Below are 10,969 nucleotides of genomic sequence, written 5' to 3' on the forward strand. Positions count from 1 at the left end.
TACATTATACAGAGCTACTCATTCCCTCAAACTACCGAGCAAAGTGCAAATGCTCAAAAAGGGTGAATTTGTTGGTTTGAGTAAGTTTTGTTTTGATGATTGACAAAGGAACACATGCATGAACCAAGTTCATACACAGTGTACATAGGGCACAGACATATTCCAGCACGAGGCATTCACGCGAGGGGATAAGCATAAGTGGTTATATCTAATATCTATTGAACGAAAAGGTTGCATAATTGATAAGGAGCAGGACTCCTTACTTGAAGAGAACTCTATCCTAGATAAGGGAGGAGTTAGAAGTTGACGATAACTAGAACTCTTTCACCATATAAGAGTTAAGCATTAGAACTCTAGTTAATCCTTGTTCTACTAACTCTATATATATCAGTTATGTTCTCTTTTACAGATGACACACATATGCTGAAGTTAAGCAAGAATTGAGAGAAAAATAGCAAGGCATTTTGCAAGCAATTCCTGTGTGTTTTAAAAGTGCGAACCTGGAGCTACATGAACCAAATATAAGAACCAGTTCCATGTACCATTTTTATTCTAGTTCAATTGTAGTAGGGCTTTTGAGTTGAATTTTCAGCTTTCTTAGAAGCAAATTGTATTAGGTACTTGAGTTGTATTGTTCAAGTTAGAGTTAACTTGAAGCCGTCACAACAGCCTGTGGATGATTGCTACAAGGGTTAGAGGTAATCCTTAGGTTTATAATAGTTTTGTAAATGTTGTTGTTTGGCTAAGTGATTTAGTGAACTTTTGGGAAAAGTCCTACTAGAAAGTAGGTCGTGGTTTTTTACCTTTTAAACTGGGTGTTTTCCACGTAAAAATACTTGTGTTATTTACTTTCTATATTTATTATTCCGCAACTGAAGTGTAAGGAACTCGTAGAAGAACCAGTCCCTTCTATAATCTGTGCAAGCAAAATATTGGACACCACACAAATCACCCCCTCCCCAGCTTGTGTGGTATTGAAGTATAAAATATCAATAACTTTGCATCTCTTTGAGTCAGCTTAGTCAATGGTATCGCTAGCGTAGAAAGCACTTTACAAATCTTCTATAATAACCAACACATAAAGAAACTCCCAATCTCTATTGATGCCAACTCTTGACCACTTCTATCTTCTAAAGATCAACTTTTATCCCTTTTCTTGATACCACATGACCTAGGAATGCCAAGGTTTGTAACCAAAATTCACAATTAGAAAATTTGGCATACAACTCATTATCTTTTAAAACCTCCAAAGTTGTCCTAAGGTGTTTTATATGCTCTTCCTCGCTTTGGGAGTACACCAAGATATTATTTCTAAACACAATGATAAAAGTGTTTAAAAATGGCTTGAATACCTGATTTATGATCCATAAATGCAGCTAAAGCATAGGTCAACATGAAAGACATTACTAAAAACTCGTAGTATCCATAGTGAGTTCTAAAGACAATTTTTGGGATATCCTATTCCTTGATTAGAAGTTGATGGTATCCAGACATCAAATCTATCTTTGAACACTATTTCTCTCCCTGAAGTGGATCAAACAAATCGTTAATTCTGGACAATGGATATTCATTCTTAATTGTAAATTTTGTTTAGCTAACAATAGTCGATACACATCCTCAAGGAACCATCCTTCTTATGACAAACAAGGCCCGAAGCATCCCAAGGTGACATATTTGGCCGGACGGATTACTTGTCACGAAGATCTTTCAATTGCTCCTTTAGTTCTTCAATTCTTCAAGAGCCATTTTATAGGGAGGAATACATATAGGCTGAGTGTCTGACTGCACCTATATTCCAAAATCTATTATCCTTTATGGGGAAGGTCGGGCAATTCTTTAGGTAAAAACTATAGAAAATTCTTTAACAATTGGAACAAAATGAAGTGTTGGTACTTCTGATGCTGGGTTACTGACATGGGCCAGATAGACTAAACATTCCTTGCTCATCACTTTCTTGTCCTTAAGATAAGAAATAAGCTTATGGTGAAGCAGTATACCCCTTCTGTTCTACGACTTCCTCTTTAGGGAACATGAATCTGACTACTCTGCTCAACAATCTACATTGACATAGCAGGACGACAACCAATCCATACCCATAGTTATATTAAAATCTATTATTTCTAGTTCTACAAGGACAGTTGTAGCATCACATCCATAAATTAAAACTTTGCAAATTTTATAAACTATTATCGCTTCTATGGACTCACCAATTGGATTAGAGACTAGAAAAGACTCATGTAATGGTTAGCATTTTGGCCAAAAGTTCTTAGCAAAGTGTGGGAAAATATACAAATTAGTAGATCAAGGGTCAATTTGCGTGTACGCATTATGTGAACAAACTTGTGAAGTACCTATGATTATAGTTGGGGATGCCTCTGAACTCTGAGGATCGAAAGACGCATAAAGACGGTGTTGTCCCCCTCTTTTTTGTTCCCTTTTCTCTTTCATTTCTTCCTTTCTCTTCTTCCTTTATTCTCCTATTTCCGTTCCTCTTTGTTTCTCTACTTGTCAAGCGAAAATAGCTTATGATAAGCTAATTTGCTTATTTGTTAACTGGTGCTTCTGGAGGCTACACTACACCCTTTAATCAATTTTCTCTTTCCTTTTTACTCTTTATGACTCATTTTAACAGCCGCTTTAGTTCTTTTCATGCCCAAGAAGAAAATTATAATATAAGGTATATTTTATTATGTTATCCCTATTAAATGCTTTTTTAGAATTGAGCAATACTATTAAAAATAACTACAACTTCTTAACTGTTAACGATAAAGTTGAGAATAATTAAAAAAATAATTAGTCTTGATTTTCTAAAGTAAAAATTATTTTGGGACAATCTTTTTAAGCTAAAGCGAGTTAACTTGGGATAGAGGGAGTATCAATTTTTTCTTTGTTTCTCGTTGATAGTTTCTAATAGCTTCTTATAAAGCCGCAAATTGCATTCCCCTTTAGTTCTATTGTGGCAGATATCATATGATGTCCTATGTCAAATAATTTTCAGAATGGCCCGTATACGAGTAAAATCGGGGATAACGCATATCCTGATTTTTCGGTGAAGAAGACGAAAGAAGGGCATGGACGCATGAGGTTGAAACCGAGGCTGGGAGTCCTTTGTGTCGAGACCCATGAAAGGTGAACGATATATCCATTATCGGGCGTGATAACACTACTAGAAATCCGGAAAAAACCGACCAAAGTTGGTTGGTAATGACTAATAACCGACCAAAACGTGACCATTTACATGTGGGCGGTATTTTAGGGGTCGAAAAGGAATACCGACCAAAGTTGGTCGGAAATTACCGACCAACTTTGATCGGTCAATTAAATTCAAAAAAAATATTGCAAAAATAAAGCGACCAAAGTTGGTCGGTATTTTAATTATGTAATCAAAAGATTTACCATCTGAGAATCGAACCGGGGTCTATACTGTGGTAGGATACTATTCAACCACTAGACCATTGGTGCATTTTGTTTTAAGACTGATTTATTTGATTTATACTCTTTAATTATATTTTCGCACGAAAATAACCGACCAAAATTGATCGGTTTTATTAAAAAGTAAAATTACTGACCAAAGTTGGTCGGTTTTTTAAAATGACCGGCCGAATTAACCGACCAATTTTGCTCGGTTTTTTAATATTAATTTTTATTTATTTTAATTGAAAAACCGACCAAAGTTGGTCAGTTTCTTGAAAAATAAATTTTGCGGGACTCAAAAATAGTTTCCCGCATTTTTGCGCCAAAGAAAACTGACCAAAGTTGGTCGGTTTCGTAAAAAAATATTAAAAAATAAAATATTTTGAAAAACCGACCAACTTTGGTCGGTTTTTTGACCGGCCAAAGTTGGTCGGTCGACCTTGGTCGGTTTTTGCCGAATTTCTAGTAGTGTGAAGCAATGGTCCCCGGACCCAAAATGAACTCTAAGACCTCAGAAAATATGACAAATGGTTACACATGATGGATAGAGGGCCATGATATCCGCGCCTAATCGGATATCACGGTGCAGATCTTGCTCGATGTCGGTTATGGATCAATAGTTAACGAGAAAGAAGGATTTTTCTAGCTACTGCAAAAGTTCTTATTTAATTGTTCTGTTCTTCATTCATAATTGGGTTCGAACCAAGGGTCCTATCGAGGGCAAATTTGTTGTATTGCCTAGGTTTGGGCTAGACCCATAACATTACAACTAGTTTGATAATTTATTTTATCTTTAACTCATTTATCTAATATTCTTGTGTAGGGCCCCATAAAATTTTACCTAAATCCCGGGGTTTCGTGGTGCCGAGGTAGGGTAATGTGATCGAGGGTTGTATAAGCTCTCCGCGGTACATACGTTTTGGGTTGAACAGTATGTTGGGGAGTTGAAGGAATCATTTTGCAGACCATGGAATTTCTGCGGTCCACTATGCGACCGTAGAACCACTTTGTGGGCCGAAGATCGGCCGCAGAGTGAAGCAGAACTTGAGCAAATTTTGAGAACCATTATGCGGTCCATTATGCGATCGCATAACCATTTCGCGGGTCGCACGTCCGTCACAGAAACATGAGAATTTTTGGAAGGATGTTCTGCTGTCCTTTTGCGACCGTAAAATTGGTCTACGGACTGCAGACCTGTCGCATACTTGCACAGAAATGTCCAGTTCCAGAGGGCCATTATGCGGTCCATTTTGCGAACCGCAAAAGTGTTATGCAGTCTTTTATGTAACCGTAGATCTGCATCGGGGCTTCATCTTTTATAATTTCATAACATGACACTATTTCAATATATAGTCGTTAGGGACCATTTGTAAAGAGAGTTCTGATATTTCTAGAGAGAAGAAGTGCCATAGAGTGAGAGGGGAAGTTTCTAAGCTTACTGTTCATCAATTCTTGCTCAAAAGTTAGAGAATTCACAATAAAACTCACTAGGTCTTCATCCTAGAGGTAAGATTCTACTCCCTAGCCTTCAATTTTGGGATTTAACTGAAAATAGGTAATGAGAAAAATAATTCTTGGGTGTGGGAGTTGTTCATTATGTATGAATGTACTATCAAGGTTAGTGGGAAGATTGCTGAGCTCAATTGGGTAGACTTTGGGTAGTGGGATGAAGGAATCCACCATAGGAGGACCTTAAAATTATAATGTCCACATAGTGTTTGATAAAATGCTCAAATGAGCTAGAACCTTGAACTCCTTTCTAATTTGTGTTCCATTTTGTTATGTTTCTAAATAGATCGAAGTTGCTAAGATTTAAAAAATATTGTATTAATTTAAGAAAGCTCAAAGTAAGGTATGTTGGCTAAACTTCTCTCTTAGAATTGAATCATGTGAAGTCCTTGTATGTCCCGAGTTGTTCATTATAACTTGACTATTCTGAGAAAGATTTGTGTCAAAAGATATATGTTCAATATGTATTCCAAATTCTATTGTCATGTTATGTTACTACTAGAGAATGTGTTCAAAGTATGGGTTGCATATCTAAATGTTATGACTTCAAGTCGTGTTTCAAATGAAAGCTATTATGCCAAATTGAATAGAATCTCAATGTGCTTAAGACTCTTATTTGATAACATGTGTACATAAAGTCTTGAATAGAAATACTTTGTTGTTGATGATCCGTGATGATGTTTGAAAGTGAAAGAGGTGAGCATGAAATATAAAATACAGCCAACGTGCCAAGAATGATATCACATTTAGGCCACTAGTGCCAATGAAACTGAGAAACATGTAAAAGATGTTGAAATGAGATGTAAATCCTTTAATTAATAAACACTTTGGGAGTATCGTTAGTCACCGAGGAAGGGTAGGTTGAAATAACCTAACCTCGAAACTACACGTGCCGGTGTAGGAATGAATTGTGATTATTCCCCTCATTTGGGATGAGGTTGATGTGATGAGAATATTCCCCTTTATTGGAATGAGATGATTGCTAGAAAAGGGTGATGTCGATCCACACGGCATTGTGGTGAGATGGTCTAGCCGGTCGGGTCAAGATCGGATGCCATGCCGCACACATGGTGGTGATTGTGCTTGAAATTATAATTGAGATGATGATTGAAATCGTGATATTGATTGTGATTGTGGTTGATGTCTTTGGATGAGATGGACTAGCCGATCGGTCTGTGATCGAACTCCATGCTAATATCACCGTGGTATATCAGTGCTAAGATCTCCCAACCTAAAATAATGGAAATTTACTTGAAAACTACTCTTGCTCCTAACTTGATGTTTTATTATTGTTTGAGGTTTCCATTGATTTTATGACTATTCTTCCTTGTATTATTACCTGTTCTAAATGAGAGGGTGTTTTTTGATACATACTAGTACTATTCCATATGTACTAACGTCCCTTTTTTCCGGGGGTGCTACATTATTAATTGATGCAGGTTATTCCACAGCAGGCGACGTTGAGCACTGATAGCAGTACACCCTCTTTCCAACTGACTTGGTGAGTCCTACTTCATTTCGGGACCGTGTACCTTTTGTCCCATGTGTATTATGTTTTGAGGTATAGCCGGGGCCTTGTTGCTGACACTATGATAGTACTCTTTTTTGTATCCATTAGAGGCTCCGTAGACATAGTGTGGTTTGTATGTTGGTACTGGGATGGTCAAACTAGTAATGTTGTATTTGTACCACTTGTTCCACTTCAAACTATGAAAGTGTATGTATTGTGAAACTTATAAACGATGTAAGTAATGATAATGAATTGGTGTTGTTCACATGATCCTCCTTGTTGTCTAATTAATGAAATAGATCTCCTCTTTATTCATGAGTGAGTTCGGGTAGAAGGTATTGTACAGGTTTGCTCGGCCAGGTTATCTCGGTTGAGCTCCGGTCGCGCTCCCCTAGGCCGGGGCGTGACATCTTGATTATTTGTGTTGAATCAATCCACATATCCTTAAAACCGTACAAATTTAATTGTTATCCGATTAAACAGTAAACAATTTGGCGCCCACCACGGGGCTAAGGATAATAGTGGCGATTTGATACAAATCTCCATAACACACTCTATTTTACGCTTGTTCTTTAAAGTCTTGATTTTAGGTCAGCTTAAAAATGTCAAATTCTCAATCTTCCTACTTGAACGTTGACGCTGAGTTTGGCCATCATGTCAAAAATAATAATTTGGTGCCTAGCAACGATGTGCCTATTGCTGATCCCAATAGTCTCCCAGTTGTCGATTAGGTCGATGCTAACTCACATATGGCCATCGATGTCATACTACCAACTGATCCCGAAAACAGCATTTGCGGGAGACCCCGACCAATAACTCGAGAAGCGCCTGAAGGCAAAGGTGATGGGGTAAGCCTACAGTTGATCTTCTAATTGTTTCAGGCTCAAAAGGCAGAGATAGCGCAACTACAGAATCAAAGCCACTCCCCCAGCAGGGTTGAGCCCGATTAATCCCGGGAAAATATCTGAAGAAATGAACAGATCACCGAGAGGTCGGGTGAAGTTGAGCCCAAGGTCAATTCCAAGATAATGAAAATGCATGAAGCATTAACGAAAAAGGTAGAGTCAGGTGAGAAGAAAATTGAGGCCAATGACAAGAAGGTGGAAAAATACAACTCCAGGGTCGACAAATCCCGAGAGCACCCTTGTTATTGAAAGGTCTGGTTTCCAAGAAGTTTATCCAGAAACCTTTTCCTCCGAGAGCGGCACTGAAGCCGATCCCAAAGATGTTTCGTATGCCCCATATCTACAAATATAACGGAATCACAGATCCGAATGAGCATGTGACCTCCTATACATGTATAATCAAAGGGAACAACTTGGAAGATGATGAAATCAAGTCGGTGTTACTGAAGAAGTTTGGGGAGACTTTGTCCAAAGGAGTGATGATATGGTATCACAACCTACCCCCAAATTCCTTTGACTTGTTTTCTATGCTTGTCGTGAAGGCCCATTGATAAGTGGGGATTTTGACTGGTTATTAACGCTTTTTAACTTTTGTTTTAGTCTAAAAGCATTGAACTATGCTCCAAGAACTAATGATATTGTACAAAATTGGAGGAATGCTGGATGCTGGGCTCCCAAGCTAAAATTCGACCCAAAGAGGAGTAATCCAAGCACAAGGAAACAAAGGGCACAAAGGCACATAATGTGCGTTCAACAGAAGAATTTACGGACTGCAGAATTCCACCTGCGGCCACAAACAAAGATGGAAAACTCAACAGACACTTGCGCAAATTATGGTCCGCCTATGAATTGTGCGGCCACAAAAGATGGGCTAAAGGTCAAGATCAGAGAGATTGGAAAAAGACCAAGTCCAGAGCTTCAGAGAATTGCAGACCACACAAGATTTGTGCGGCCATAGAAAATTGTCTTGCGACCGCAATCCTACTATTGCGGACCGTATAAGAGTAACTAGCGGCCGCAGTTCTAAATATGCGGACCACAGAAATGTTGCCTCGCGGCCGCAATTCAGAATTGTGCGATCGCAGAATCTTAGCTCCTGCCAAATGAAAGTCTGCGGACTACACATAGAATTGTGCGGCTGTAGAACCTCCCGAGGGCATTTTTGTTCGATATTTTCAGGCTTGTATAAATAGAAGAGTTTCATGAAATTAGGCCAAGTTTGACCATCAGCATTCATTGTAGCCGTTTTTCTTTGCCATTTTTGGTAGTTTACTATATTTTGGTGTATTTTACAATAGAGTTTATTATTTTAAGATTATATTATGAGTTTAATTAGTCTTTCTTCTTCTTTTTCTTCAAACTCAAGTATGAGCAGGTAGATCTTTACGATGGTTGTGACCCAACCCTATTGTGTTAACCTTATGGGCAATTAAATTAGTGCTTGTTTATGATTGGGTGTTTATTATTTAGCCTAGTTCATGCTTTAATTTGAGGAATTAATGATTGAAAATATTAGTTCATGCCTATTTAACATAGTCTCTTCTTGAGAAAGAGAGACCTAGTCAAGTATAACTTGGCTAACAAGGGATTGGGTCAATTGAGAGATTGATTCACCCAATTAAAGGATTCAACCTAGAGATAGTAATAACCCGACTTGAGCTTTTATCAACCATTTTGTGTGATACCCATTTAGTCTTGAGTAAGCCAAATTGGGGAAAACCACTCTCTGACCGATAGGTATTGAGTGGGTAATTTAGAGTTGATAGCTATAATACACCCCGGTCAATAGAACAAGCATTAAAGTCTTTATCCCATTAGGCAAACACCTAGACAATTGTCACGACACAAAATCACACCTGTCGTGATGGCACCTATCATAATACTAGGCAAGCCGACAACCTCAATAAACCAATATTTTTTTTAAATGTGGAAAATATAATAATTATATTTAAGAGAAAACCCCACACATACTGATATAAATACACTCCCAAAACCTGGTGTCACTGAGTAAATGAGCATCTATGCATTACAAGTCTGGGAAAACCCGGTCTATAATAATCTTAGACCAAATACAATACACAAAAGGATAGGGAAGGAGAGACAAGGTATGTGAAACATAGCATCTACCTCTGAATCTCCGAAAAATCAATTGTGTGAAAGAATCAACACCCATTGTGTCCGTGATCACCTAGATCTGCACACAAAGTGTAGGGTGTAGTATGAGTACAACCAACTCAGCAAGTAATAATAATAAATAAGGAACTAAAAGTAGTGACGAGCTTCTCAGCTAAGTCCAAATACAGTACTTTCCAATATAAAAGGGTAGGCATGCTTTCAAGTTCAACATTTAAAATTTCATAGAAATTTCATATCAAATTTTACCGACACAGAAAATAATATTTTTCCGAAATTTCCAAAATAGTGATATATGACAGCTGAAATGCAGCAAATAATGCAATCAATGCATCCTCTCAAAGTAACAGTCACTCAATCCTCCCATTCAGTCCAACTTCACAGTCACTCTTTTCTCACAGTCGCTCATTCCTCACAGTCACTCATCGCTCGACACTCGGCGCTCACACTCGCACTCAAGTGGTACCTGAGCTAACTGGGGATGTATACAGACTCCGGAGGGGCTCCTTCAGCCCAAGCTCTATATCAAGCCAATCATGACATAAATCAATAATAACATGCTACAACATGTAGCCCGATCAAAAAATATCCTCACAATTAGGTCCTCGGCCTCACTCAGTCATCCAGAAATCATGATAATCAACCCAAAATTGATAATATGATGTTTTAATAAATAGCAACAGAGATAGAGATATGATATGAAATGAATAAACATGACTGAGTGTGAAATTACAATTTGAACATATAATTCAACCACGGAAATGACCCTAGTGGGTACCAATAATAATATCATATGTCTAAGCATGTTTTTAATATGAGTCTCAGGTTAATATTTCCCTAACACGAAAAACATATATGGATATCAACAGATAATTCAACTACACAGTCCCATGGAATTTGACCAAGTCACAAATCGCACGGTGCACGCCCAAACACCCATCACCTAGCATGTGCGTCACCTCAAAACCAATCACATAACACATAATCCGGGGTTTCATACCCTCAGGACCAAATTTAAAATTGTTACTTACCTCAACCCGTGTAATTCTTTATTCTGCAATGTCTTTTCCTCGTGAATTGTCCTCCAAACACCTCGAATCTAGCCACAAATAATTCCATTCAGTAAATAAAATTTATTGGAATTAATTCCATAAGAAAATACTAATTTTCCAACAAAATCCGAAATATAGCTCAAAACTCGCTCGTGGGCCCCACATCTCGGAACCCGACAAAAGAAACAAAATCCGAAAGCACATTCAACCACGAGTCTAACCATACTAATTTTACCAAAATCCGACCTCAACTCGACCCTCAACTCTTCTAATTAAACCGAGAGGGTTTTCTAATATTTTCAACTTAATTCATTCATTAAATGATGGATTCAAAGGCATAATCATGGAAATTAATCAAAACTGGATAAGAATCACTTATCCCAAACACCCATGCAAGAATCTCTCCAAAAGTTGCCTTCTACAGAGCTCCCAATTCAATTTTGTGC

This window comes from Nicotiana tomentosiformis, chromosome 1 (genome assembly GCF_000390325.3).
Source record: "Nicotiana tomentosiformis chromosome 1, ASM39032v3, whole genome shotgun sequence".
Classification (NCBI taxonomy): domain Eukaryota; kingdom Viridiplantae; phylum Streptophyta; class Magnoliopsida; order Solanales; family Solanaceae; genus Nicotiana; species Nicotiana tomentosiformis.